Here is a 14,421-nt window from a genome sequence, read left to right as displayed (position 1 = left end):
ATCGACATCGGTTTTCTAGGTGTGTCAATTTTTTTCCGAAGATATATATACGTTGAGAATGTACATATGAGAAGTGGTGCTACTAAAGATTGTTGAAAATTATGTGGAATTTCAAGGAATGAGGCGGTTCTACGGTGAATCGGAAAGTTGGGGAATATATGGAAAATAATAACGAGAAGAAGGGACATGATGGTAGGACATGCAGCAAATAATTGAGGACGTAGTTTTCAAGTGCTATTCTAAGATTGGAAACTTGGTACACGAGAGGAATTTGTGACGGGCCGCATTAAACCAGTCAGAGGACCACTGACTCAAAACAGAAGATAGAGTTCAGAAAGGTTTTAGTGACAAATAACTCGTTTTGTAGTTAACTTAGACATCTACCAGCCCAAGAAGTTTTTTTTTTTGTGAGGTAATCAATAAAAGTTTTGTCTTTTTACTTAACGAGAGCAATATAACAAAAAAAACATATTTCGTAAAAGCGCACCCTTTTAGAGGTTTCCAATTCAGTTAAGATTTATTATTGCCACAGTGCATTTGGGTTACGTGAAACTACAACATTTACAGTTCAACAGCGCAAGTGGTTGTGAGGTACTTCGTATCGACGTACGCTGGAACACCTGGAACACCCAGGGATGCCAGAAGAATGGAGTGTGCACAGGAAAAAAGCACAGTGAGTGGCGTAGTTTACTGAAACGACGCAGACGCCAAAATTCAGAGGAATTTCAGAACGCGATAAGGGAAACAAGCATTCACTCCACCATCCACGAGAAGATGGCACAGGAACTTTATGAAAACAGAAAGAGTGGACGTGAAGGGAATAGACGAAAATATTCGTCAGGTCTTTCAGTATCACCATAGAAGGGTGTTAGAAAGTACCAAAAGATCTGCGAACAACAACGCACAGGTACTCCGAAAGCGTCTTCATCGAGTGAATACTGTACATGCCACAATGCGACTGTATGTAGAACGGGAGTAAAGAAACAGAATTAAACTTTTTCTGCTAGCGCGTCGGAGAGATTTTACATTTTTCCCCCAAGTTAATTACAGCTCACATTTCAATGAAGTTGCCTTCTGGGATTATATACATATACACACAACTTTTTAAATGGAACAATGCCGATTGACATTAACAGGCAAAAATTAGGGCAAATTAAAATGTGTGTGGTGTTTGTCGCAGGATTCTAGTGCGAGTCGTTTACGAGATATAGTACTTTAAATGATGATGGCGTCCTCTTGGGTAAAATATTCCGGAGGTAAAATAGTCCCCCTTTCGAATCTCCGGGCGTGGACTACTCAAGAGGACGTTGTTATCAGGAGAAAGAAAACTGGTGTTCTACGGATCGGAGCGTGGAATGTCAGATCCCTTAATCGGGCAGGTAGGCTAGAAAATTTAAAAAGGGAAATGGATAGGTTAAAATTATATATAGTGGGAATTAGTGAAGTTCGGTGGCAGGAGGAACAAGATTTCTGGTCAGGTGAATACAGGGTTATAAATACAAAATCAAATAGGGGTAATGCAGGAGTAGGTTTAATAATTAATAAAAAAATAGGGGTACGGGTAAGCTACTACAAACAGCATAGTGAACGCATTATTGTGGCCAAGATAGACACGAAGCCCACGCCTACTACAGTAGTACAAGTTTATATGCCACCTAGCTCTGCAGATGACGAAGAAATTTATGAAATGTATGATGAGATAAAAGAAATTATTCAGATAGTGAAGGGAGAAGAAAATTTAATAGTCATGGGTGACTGGAATTCGTCAGTAGGAATAGGGAGAGAAGGAAACATAGTAGGTGAATATGGATTGGGGCTAAGAAATGAAAGAGGAAGCCGCCTGGTAGAATTTTGCGCAGAGCATAACTTAATAATAGCTAATACTTGGTTTAAGAATCATCAGAGGTTGTACACATGGAAGAACCCTGGAGATACTAAAAGGTATGAGGTAGATTATATAATGGTAAGACAGAAATTTAGGAACCAGGTCTTAAATTGTAAGACATTTCCAGGGGCAGACGTGGACTCTGACCACAATCTATTGGTTATGAACTGTAGATTAAAACTGAAGAAACTGCAAAAAGGTGGGAATTTAAGGAGATGGGACCTGGATAAACTGAAAGAGCCAGAGCTTGTACAGAGTTTCAGGGAGATCATAAGGGAACAATTAACAGGAATGGGGGAAAGAAATACAGTAAAAGAAGAATGGGTAGCTCTGAGGGATGAAGTAGTGAAGGCAGCAGAGAATCGAATAGGTAAAAAGACGAGGGCTAGTAGAAATCCTTGGGTAACAGAAGAAATGTTGAATTGATGAAAGGAGAAAATATAAAAATGCAGTAAATGAAGCAGGCAAAAAGGAATACAAACGTCTCAAAAATGATATCGGCAGGAAGTGCAAAATGGCTAAGCAGGGATGGCTAGAGGACAAATGTTAGGATGTAGAGGCTGATCTCACTAGGGGTAAGATAGATACTGCGTACAGGAAAATTAAAGAGACTTTTGGAGAAAGGAGAACCACTTGCATGAATATCAAGAGCTTTGATGGAAACCCAGTTCTAAGCAAAGAAGGGAAAGCAGAAAGATGGAAGGAGTATATAGAAGGCCTATACAAGGGCGATGTACTTGAGGACAGTATTATGGAAATGGAGGAGGATGTAGATGAAGATGAAATGGGAGATACGATACTGCGTGAAGAGTTTGACAGAGCACTGAAAGACCTGAGTCGAAACAAGGCCCCTGGAGTGGACAACATTCCATTAGAACCACTGACGGCCTTGGGAGAGCCAGTCCTGACAAAACTCTACCATCTGGTGAGCAAGATGTATGAGATTGGCGAAATACCCTCAGACTTCAAGAAGAATATAATAATCCCAAGACCAAAGAAAGCAGGTGTTGACAGATGTGAAAATTACTGAACTATCAGTTTAATAAGTCACAGCTGCAAAATACTTTACAGACGAACGGAAAAACTGATAGAAGCCGGCCTCGGGGAAGATCAGTTTGGATTCCGTAGAAATGTTGGAACACATGAGGCAATACTGACCCTACGACTTATCTTAGAAGAAAGATTAAGGAAAGGCAAACCTACGTTTCTAGCATTTGTAGACTTAGAGAAAGCTTTTGACAATGTTGATTGGAATACTCTCTTTCAAATTCTAAAGGTGGCAATTTGTGACAATTTGTGACAATTTGTACAGAAAGCAGATGGCAGTTATAAGAGTCGAGGGGTATGAAAGGGAAGCAGTGGTTGGGAAGGGAGTGAGACAGGGTTGTAGCCTCTCCCCGATGTTATTCAATCTGTATATTGAGCAAGCAATAAAGGAAACAAAAGAAATGTTCGGAGTAGGTATTAAAATCCATGGAGCAGAAATAAAAACTTTGAGGTTCGCCGATGACATTGTAATTCTGTCAGAGACAGCAAAGGACTTGGAAGAGCAGTTGAACGGAATGGACAGTGTCTTGAAAGGAGGATATAAGATGAACATCAACAAAAGCAAAACGAGGATAATGGAATGTACTCAAATTAAGTCGGGTGATGCTGAGGGAATTAGATTAGGAAATGAGACACTTAGAGTAGTAAAGGAGTTTTGCTATTTGGGGAGCAAAATAACTGATGATGGTCGCAGTAGAGAGGATATAAAATATAGATTGGCAATGGCAAGGAAAGCGTTTCTGAAGAAGAGAAATTTGTTAACATCGAGTATAGATTTAAGTGTCAGGAAGTCGTTTCTGGAAGTATTTGTATGGAGTGTAGCCATGTATGGAAGTGAAACGTGGACGATAAATAGCTTAGCCAAGAAGAGAATAGAATCTTTCGAAACGTGGTGCTACAGAAGAATGGTGTAGATTAGATGGGTTGATCACATAACTAATGAGTAGGTATTGAATAGAATTGGGGAGAAGAGAAGTTTGTGGCACAACTTGACTAGAAGAAGGGATCGGTTGGTAGGACATGTTCTGAGACATCGAGGGATCACCAATTTAGTATTGGAGGGCAGCGTGGAGGGTAAAAATCGTAGAGGGAGACCAAGAGATGAATACACTAAACAGATTCAGAAGGATGTAGGTTGCAGTAGGTACTGGGAGATGAAGAAGCTTGCACAGGATAGAGTAGCATGGAGAGCTGCATCAAACCAGTCTCAGGACTGAAGACCACAACAACAACATAGTACCATTAAGTGAATCAAAGCACGAGTTGAAAGAAATGTACCAAAAAACGGACAATTATATACAGAAGGTCGGACTCAATGTGAATCAAAAGAACACAGCGTTAATGCAATTAGTAATAAGACAAGAGCAGGTAGAATTTCTTGATATAGATGGCAAGAGGTTTAAAAGAGTGGACCACTTCAAATACTTGGGATCTTGGTTTACCACAGACAACAACATAAAAATGGATATCAAGGAAAGAATAGCGGTGGGAACGAAATGCATGCATTCGCTCAGAGAAACGCTTGGCTCTAAATCGATCTCAGTGAACTTTAAGATGAAAATCTACAACACATTGATATGCCCAGCAGTAGTGTACGATTCAGAAAGATGGAGCATGACTAAGCAAGAGAAGGGAAAAACTATTAATATTAGAAAGAAGAATAATGAGAAAGATATGGGGATCAGTTTTAGATAACGGAGAATGGAGGAGGAGGAAAAAACGAGGAAATCTACCTTGTGATGCGACAACCAATTATCCTACAGAAGATAAAGAGAAAAAGAATACAAGTGGTGGGCCATGTAGCCTGTATGCTAGATGGAAGACAGCAAAGGTGGCACTAGTGGGGAAACCAAACACCAAACGCCCCATTGGACGACCAAGGCAGCGCTGGATGGACGACCTGGCAAAGGACCTAGCAGCCCTGGGAATTGAAGACACCTGGAGGAACCGGGCCCAAAACAGGAAGGAATGGAGGTAGTTTTTGGAAGCAGCGCGTGGTCTGCAGGGCCTGAATATCCACCTATCTATCTATCTGAGAATATATGCACTTGAAACCCTCCTTTATAAGAATTAAACTTCACAATCAGCATACAAGGTACAATTATGATCAAAGTGGCTGGTAAGGCGGTGACCCCAGCAATGTGACCGCACACTAATTACAGAGTGACCCAGTTTTACATGTTTAAATTCATATTTCGAGCGAAGGGTGCATCCGCCAAGGCGGCGGAGGAACGAGCTACAAAGCTTAACTACCTGACAGAGCCAGGAACAAGGAGAACAGCAGTAATCATGCACGAGATCGAGATAGAAGGCCAGGAACATGGAGTCCGGTCTAACGAAACACAGTTCCACGGGCAACGGCCAAGGCTTCAGGCCCCATTGCCACGTCCCTTCGTACTGGAGGAAATACACTGCGCTCCGCCCAACTGAAACATAAATCAACTACAACAGCACATTCGCGATTGCAGATTGAAATTACGTAAAAGAATAAAGCATAACTTTGAAACAGGAAGGTCGGTCAATTTTCTTAACTCAACCCTTAAGGATTCATTTAAACACTGCAGTACACGCGTAAATGAGATTGTCCCTTGAAACGTAATAGCAACAGTTGAATATTACCTTAAACAGGCAGGAGCCGACCAGAACTACACTTTCATGGAATACCATTTCGTTACTCGTTAATTAAGGTGCAAATTTTGGTACTTAATCACCAGGGTTACCACAGTTTTAGATAAAGCACCACTCAATAATGAGGAGCTCACCGGGTTTTCCTGCGTCTAACTGCAGATCCTTCATCAAGTGGTAGGAAACTAAGCCCAAGCTCCATTATCACGTCACGTGAGATAACTTTGACATATCAGACTCTTCACTGGGCCGGCCGGTGTGTCCGAGCGGTTCTAGGCACTCCTGTCTAGAACCGCGCGACCGCTACGGTCGCAGGTTCGAATCCTGCCTCAGGCGTGGATGTGTGTGATGTCCTTAGGTTAGTTAGGTTTAAGTAGTTGTAAGTTCTAGGGGACTGATGACCTCAGACGTTGTCCCATAGTTCTCAGAGCCATTTGAACCAGTTGAACTCTTCACTGGCGACAACATTATTTTAAATCAAACACACACCATATGCCCAGGCGAACGGTTAATGCCAGACGACGCTCCGGCAAGCTCTTCTTCTCAACATGCACTTCGTTCCGAGAAAGAACAAAACACCACCCCTCGTGCCGGAATCCAAACCCTTTCCGCCCTCTCCTGCCGCAGCACTCCAGTATTACCACGCGCAGTGACCATGCGCACCAAAGTAAGGGCCAATCTCCCGGTCGAGCTGTAACCGCAACCGGCAGACCACACAGTGCGCCCTGCTGCCTCGAGCCTGCAGACTTAAATCCTAAAACCCGCGGTGATCAACCGACTCGCCGCCGGCCAAAACGAAATCGATGGGAAAGATGAAACTACAAGAAAGGGGTACCAGCGCCAGCCGCGCGACGTATCAGTTCCACCTGACGACGTGGGGAATGTCAACGGATCAGTAGAGCTCGTTTTGGAGGTTTACTGGCCATGATTGGTAACCCCATCATTAAACAAGACACATGATATATCTGGAGTATCTTGCCTTAATGCCCATGTACAGAAGTTAACCCAATTCTCAAAATCGTTTCCCTGCCGCTCTTGATGGAGAGACAAGTGATAGGGATGGTACCTTTGTCGATGGAGAATGCGTAGGACACTTGCTTGATTCATGCCACTTCATCGTGCAATTGCACGGGACCTAAGGTAAGCGCTGTCGAGCTGGGCTAGCACTTGGAGGACCGAGCGAGGTGGCGCAGCGGTTAGCACACTGGACTCGCATTCGGGAGGACAACGGTTCAATCCCGCGTCCGGCCACCCTGATTTAGGTTTTCCGTGATTTCCCTAAATCGCTCCAGGTAAATGCCGGGATGGTTCCTCTGAAAGGGCACGGCCGACTTCCTTCCCCATCCTTCCCTGATCCGACGACACCGATGACCTCGCAGTTTGGTCTCTTCCCACAAACAACCCAACGCTAGCACTTGGATAGGTGACCATCCGGTCTGTCGAGCGCTGTTGGCAAGCGGGGTGCACTCAGCCCTTGTGAGGCAAACTGAGGAGCTACTTGATGTAGAAGTAGCGGCTCCGGTCTCGGAAACTGACATACGGCCGGGAGAGCGGTGTCCTGACTAAGTGCCCCTCCATATCCGCTACCAGTGACGCCTTGTGCTGAGGATGACACGGTGGCCCGTCGATACCGTTGGGCTTCTTCTGTCGTCACTTGTTTCCTTGTGTTACGTTGTCTAGGCGTTACGCTACCACTTTCAACTAAGTGGTTTAAGAAAAAAATGGTTCATATGGCTCTGAGTGCTATGGGACTCAACATCTGAGGTCATCAGTCCCCTAGAACTTAGAACTACTGAAACCTAACTAACCTAAGGACATCACACACATCCATGCCCGAGGTAGGATTCGAACCTGCGACCGTAGGGGTCACGCGGTTCCAGACTGAAGCGCCTACACTTGTCGGCGTGGTTTAAGAGGTTGATAAATAATTGCCTTGAGGGTTGACATCTATAGGGATACAGGGATATCTTGTGCGTACGCCGTACACTCTCCGCCTACACACTCCGTACACCATGAGCAAGTCGGCTTTTTCTGCGGTGCTAGTTCTAATCGTCCACTCATGACTACTGCTTGTACTGCCACTCACTAATTGAGTAGCAAGTCGCAGTGCACTCAAGGAATACACAAGCACACTGTAAGCAAACATAACACCGTACATAGCAAATACGCAGGCTGAATGGTCCAATCAAGTGTCGGTGCGGAAAAAACGCAAACTACTCGCACTCGAATCCCGCAACAAACTACACTGGCAACGTAATTAACCTAATTTTAGGTTGATGATGTCAATAGGCATTTTTCCATTTGAAAAAGTGTATGTTTGCACAAAAAGTACACTTTATAAATATTATAACAATCTGTTGATTCGCTAACAATGCGAGCCCCTGGCTACCAATCTATTTAAGCAGCTCCTCATTTAACCTCACAAGGGCGGAATGGACCACGTACCATATCTCCCCACCTCAGAGAAAATATGGGAGCTGCCGAGAATCTAGTACGGATCCTTCCTCACCAAAGACAACGATGTAAAATCTTAGATTGCGTAAGGGGTTCAGAACTTATGTTCGTGGAATTCCGGCAAGAGTCGGTTTATGCTAATCTTATCTTCACTTACTATACTCCTCTATAACAGTCGTAAATTCCTCTATAACAGTTGTAGCCAGATACGGTTACCACATTATTCGTGCGTCTGAACGTCGGAGATGGTGATGTCGTGATATCATGTTTGAGCAAGATAATTATCCGTGTCTCAAAGCCAGAAGAGTGTTTTGGGGAACGTCTGACGTGAATCCAATGGAACCACCTCGGTCGCTATCAGGCACCAACGCTACGCTCGTAAATCAGCACCTCGTTATTTACGGAAATTAATAACTTATGCTTAGAAATCTGATGCCACACACCTCAACAACCTAACAATAAAGTGTCGGGTAGAGTAACTTACGTATTGCTCTCCAGAGACAGCCCAAAAAGCTAATAAGCAGGTTGTCATAATGCTTTGGCTCGTCAGTGTGTGTGTGTGTGTGTGGGTGTGTGTGTGTGTGTGTGTGTGTGCCTGTGCCTGTATTGGTTGCGATAGTTGCATTGTTTTGGAAAATTCTTATATCCGCTGAAAACAGAATTAACCTTAAGACACCACGGGTGATAGATCGATATTGAAACTTCTTGGCAGATTAAAACTGTGTGCCGGACCGAGACTCGAATTCGGTCTCAGTACCGAGTTCGATTCTCCGTCCGTTTCAAAGTTTTAATCTGCCAGGAAGTTTCATATCAGCGCACACTTCGCTGCAGAGTGAAAATTTTGTTCTAGATCGATACGAACTGAAATTGCAAGTCGACTGCATGCAAAGTAAGCACAAGGAATCACGATGGTACACGGAACCAGAACGACAGTGGGACCAACATGAGTTGGACCAGAATTTTAATCCTTAGATCCATGAAGGTTCTTTGCACAAGATGTCATAGTTCGTATGGAGATTGAATTCATTCTTTATCCGTTACTAAGTACCAAATCCTCACGTCCTAAAACGTAGTTTGGTAGTTGAATAAGAGTGGTGATAGCGATTTCTTGTCTAAGTAGGAGATATTTGTTGGTCATGTGAAGATACTATGAACTAGCATAGTCCTAGTGTTATTCCGCTCACAATATCAGACATGAATGTACTCATGGAACGCATGTAAAATACAGAGGAATTTATATGAAGGAGTGATTTTGAAACAGAAACATATTACAGCCAGGCAAGTGAGATTTTCTCACCAGATCGCTCGAACACAAGCGTTCTAAGAGTGTAAATATGGTTATTGGTGAGAAGTCGAGGTGAAGAAGTTATCTGCTGTGGTGGTAAACATGACAACGTGACAATGTTGTACCCACCTAAGGGAGGGGTAACTAATTGTCCCGCGTAGCGTGCTTCCTGCGCTGGGGTGTAACTAATTTACACAGCAATCAGGCGGGACTTGGCAGAAATCACGGCATAATTGCCAAGCCACATGAATGGCCGCTAAGCTCCCATAATCTGAGTAACGCGCCGTGAATTAGTAACGGAGGTTAAGTCGGAAGCTCGCCGCTGAGTTCGTCGAACCCAGGCATCCCTCGCGCATTCGTACCGCTTTAATGGTCGTATGCTGTCGACTGCAGCGCAGCGATGCATCTGAAACCATAATTACAGAGCAGGCGCTAAATAACCACACACATTCCACAGACGAACTAACCAATTGGTAATTCACCTATGTGTTTCGCAGTCCAGTCTAATGTGGAATATTCATTAATGGTCCTGTAAAGCTATGAGAGACGAGATCACAGTACTAACAGATATTTTGTAGTTTCATCGCTTAGATAGTGATACCACAACTGACGGAAACCTTTACACGTGCAACATTCACTGGCGATCTCCATAAACTTACTTTTGCTAAGCTATACACTCTCCTCTTTATTTACGGAATTGACTGCATCTGTAAAAGCTCCGATGAAAACAGTTCTATGCTATGAACTAATTCAGCACATAAGCAAGAAACTGACTCTGTCACAGAAACCTAAAATCAACTTTTACAGAACCATTTTCCTTCTGTTTTCAAATTATTTCATTGATATCAATTTGTACTGTTACATGAACACTGTACTTCGTGATCAGTTTACATTTCATGGTGCGAGGGTTGAATGAAAAGTAATGCCTTCGCCTTCATTAATTGGTTTTGGATGGGAATATTTTAATAAATCAAACGCAGAAATAATCCTTAGAATGTGATCTTTAATTACCAATAATCACTTTTCCACATAATCAGCAGCCAATTGGGTACATTTCTGCCAACGATGAACAAGTTTTCTGAAGCCGTCACGGAAGAAGTCGACACTCTGTTTCCGCAACCACAGTCTCACAGTTCTCTCAACTTCTTCATCAGAAGCATAATGATGTCCCCACAGATAGTCTTTCATTATCGGGAACAGATGGAAGTCAGACGTTCCTTAATTTGGACTGTATGGAGGATGCCGTACGGTGGTGATATTCAGTCTCTGAAGTTCTGCTGTGGTGGCACGTGAAGTGTGTTGTCTGGCATTGTCATGCTGTTGGAAAATATTTCCCTTTTCCTTTCGGACCCTTGTTAGCCGTCGTTTCAGAGTTAATAGCGTTGTGATGGAACTCCGTGAATTTATTGTTGTTCCACCATCAAGGAAATCAACATGGATAACACCCATCTGCGTCCAGTTGAGGGCTGCGCCTTGAATTTATTTTTCTGGAGCGAGTCTTTGTGTCGATATTCCATAGACTGACGTTTCGTCTCCGGGTCATAATGGTGTACCCATGTTCCGTCGAACTTTCATTTCAGGAGTCAGCATCCGGAGTACCCATCGTGCACAGATTTTCCGATAACCTAGTAAAGCAATAATGTGACCCGCACGTTCTTGTCAAATGCCGATTGTGCTTGCCATTTCTCTCTGAGTGATACGACGATCATCCTGAATCAATCTGTCAATATTTTGCTTGTGAAACTCGGTGGTTGCTGTCACAGGGCGTCCAACACTTTGTCACAAAGGTCAGATGTTCTCGCCTTAACATCTTTAAACTTAGTCGCCCAACGACACATAGTACTCATGTCAACACAATCCCATAAACTGCTTTCATTCTCTGATGAATCTCCTTTGTGGTGACACCTTCTGCTGTCAAAAATTCAATGAGACTGCACGTTGTTTAAATCGCATTGAAAGATCGTCTGCTAGAGTTAGGCTACAGACAAGCATTATTGAAATAAATTAGAGCGGTACGGGATGATAAACTTGTAACAGTTCCCAGAAAAATAAAATTAATTTATGTCATGAGATCATTAGAGGGTTGTAAAACAAGACAGATTAGCTTCTTGTATATCAAAAGTCGTGGAAAATTCTGAAGTGATAGTGTTCTGTGCCTTCTGGAAAACCATGTAACCATAGGGACGGAGAAGTTAAGTATCACGAATTATAGCCTTGTTTTCGTGTAGAGTTAATACGAAAAAAATGAGAGCAGTTGCTACATATATAAAAGTTGGACACTAAGTTATAAATATTGAAACAAGTATTCTTTGTTAATCAGAACCTAGAAGCATGCTAAAAGAAATATGAAGCATTTTACCTTGTTCCTGTTGGAAAGTCAGCGGTTAATAGAAATGTTCAATTATTTTATGATAAAACAATCCCAACCACATAAAGATGTTGATTTATTTGCCGATTACCGGTTTCAATCACTGTTCTGATCGTCATCAGACAGCTTACTCTCTGAAATAGTGATATGAACGTACTTAGAGGAATGTAAACTATAAGCACAAAAAGAAACGTATTACATCAACAAATACGTAAAAGAAAGGAAGTCTGGGAGTCTGCCAGTGGGAGTCTGGGAGTCTGCTGAACCTGGCGAGAAGCGGGAGCCATTCTAAGGGGCCTAGAACCACCTTTTTCACGACTCTTTTTTTTTTTTTTGTTGATTCCGGTACAGCGCCACCATTGTAGAGAGGTCTAACTGTCTTGGCGGTAGAGTAATGATTCTCTATCTCACAATGACGGCGTCACAATGACATCATTGCACTGCATGTTGAAGGTGTGGCGGTGGGACTTGAAGTCCCGTACCATGTATTGACGAGGTAAGTTCATCCTGTAAGATGTAACTACAGGGGTAGTTAGAGTGGTGGTCGCACCAAGGATTGCACAGAATGAGTGGCCTGTTCCAGGCGGATCATCACAGGCGCCGCCAGAAGCTGGGATATGCCTAGCAGGCAGTGGCAGAATTCACATTGGAGACACCTCATGCAATGTTTATCCTTAGCGTCATGAAACTGCTTCCACAACCTGTGGTAGTGGTTCTTCCGGCTTTTCAGTTTGAGCAACAGGAGAGGCACTCATCCAGTGGGGTTAAAGCCCTAGGTACAATAGAAGTAGAGACCTTCATTGCCTTCTGAGTTTTGCGGTTAGATAACAATGCTAACCAGATTGACAGGCGTTGCCATGTTGAAGTTTTGCTGGGAAATTATATTTTAAACAGTCATTAAAATGTCCAGAAGTATTCACATCTTGGCATAAATAATGCAGTTAATAAGTTTTAAACCATGGGATTTTTTTGAAATCAGGGACAGGGCAACCAGTCAGTGTACAAGATATCATAGCAATTACGTTAAATGACAAAATTGTGATCGATAATTCACAAGTTGCAAGTAATTTTAGCAATCACTTTCTAAATGTAACCAAAAATAAGATTAAACGGTTCATTCAAGAAGCAAGAGAACATATTAAAAATGTCATTCCACAAAACTTTAAGGAGCTAGAAGTAGCACTACCATCCTTCATTGAAATTAATAGAATCATAAAAATTCTAAACGACAAAAGCTCATGTGATGTTGATGGGATTTCAAGCAAAATTCTGAAAAGCTGTTCCATCATGATAAGTAATATCCTTAGTGATATATGCAATGCATCACTAGCACAGGGAAATTTTCTAGGCAGCTTAAAATATGCATTTGGTAAACCTCTTCATAAGAAAGGTGACAAAATGTCATTCCACAAAACTTTAAGGAGCTAGAAGTAGCACTACCATCCTTCATTGAAATTAATAGAATCATAAAAATTCTAAACGACAAAAGCTCATGTGATGTTGATGGGATTTCAAGCAAAATTCTGAAAAGCTGTTCCATCATGATAAGTAATATCCTTAGTGATATATGCAATGCATCACTAGCACAGGGAAATTTTCTAGGCAGCTTAAAATATGCATTTGGTAAACCTCTTCATAAGAAAGGTGACAAAACAGACTTAAACAATTATTGTCCAATTTCCTTGTAACATCATTTCCAAAATATTCGAAAAAGTAATGAACCCAAGTCTAGTCTCAGACTACAATGGAAATAGTTTACATTGATTACCACAGTCTGGATACTAGAAGACTCACTCGATTAAGAACGCTATTTCTATACTCATTCATCAAACAGTACAAGCCTTAAATAATAAAATATCACCAGTTAGCACTTTTGCACTCTTTCCAGGCCTTTTGATTGTGTTACGTATGTTATTCTCTTAGAAAAACTCGTTTTTGTGGAATCACGTAACAATACCGCCCCACAGGAGTCTCAGAGTTGGTAACGATAATGCAAGTTTCCGTCAGATGCCGAGGTCCGGTGAACTCAGTGCAGCATGCCCGCTGAACGACACCTCCAGTGGCTCTGAACCTCGATCCCCGTCTGACGCCGATAGATATGAAACGGCCATCAACAGCCACACAGCCCACTCGCAGTTGGAGGCCTTTCACTATCTGACATCACGCAGACGTCACCTAGTCGTGGCTCCGACACCATAGTCCGTGCTTTAGGTCAGAGAGCCTCATCCTTGTTACTACTGTACCTGGACTCTGTTTTTCGCTGCATTATTGGTAACTAGTCTTCGTATACTTGGAGAAAGCTATGAGTTAAGCATAGCTATTGTTTACTGTTCAAATGGCTCTAAGCACTATGCGACTGAACATCTGAGGTCATCAGTCCCGTAGACATAGAACTACTTAAACCTAAATAACCTAAGGACATCACACACATCCATGCCCGAGGCAGGATTCGAACCTTCGACCGTAGCAGCAGCGCTGTTCCAGACTGAAGCACCTAGAACCGCTCGGCAACAGCGGCCGGCTTTGTTTACTGTATTTACTTCTTTGCTGATCATTTCTGCTTCTGTCCAGCTTTCCTATCATGACAGCTGTTGCAACACACTTTAGCCCAACTCTTCTTGCCATTGTGTATGACGTTGTACACAACAGTTTTACCGAACTGATAGCTATATATGCCTTTTGTTTGCATTACACTTAACAAACACAATGCAAAAAGTTGTGCTGAAAATTTCAGACAACGTTGGAAGGGTAGAAAAA

Source organism: Schistocerca americana, chromosome 5, assembly GCF_021461395.2.
Source record: "Schistocerca americana isolate TAMUIC-IGC-003095 chromosome 5, iqSchAmer2.1, whole genome shotgun sequence".
Classification (NCBI taxonomy): Eukaryota; Metazoa; Arthropoda; class Insecta; order Orthoptera; family Acrididae; genus Schistocerca; species Schistocerca americana.
The sequence above is the reverse complement of the archived record's forward strand: the minus strand, read 5'-3'. Positions refer to the sequence as shown.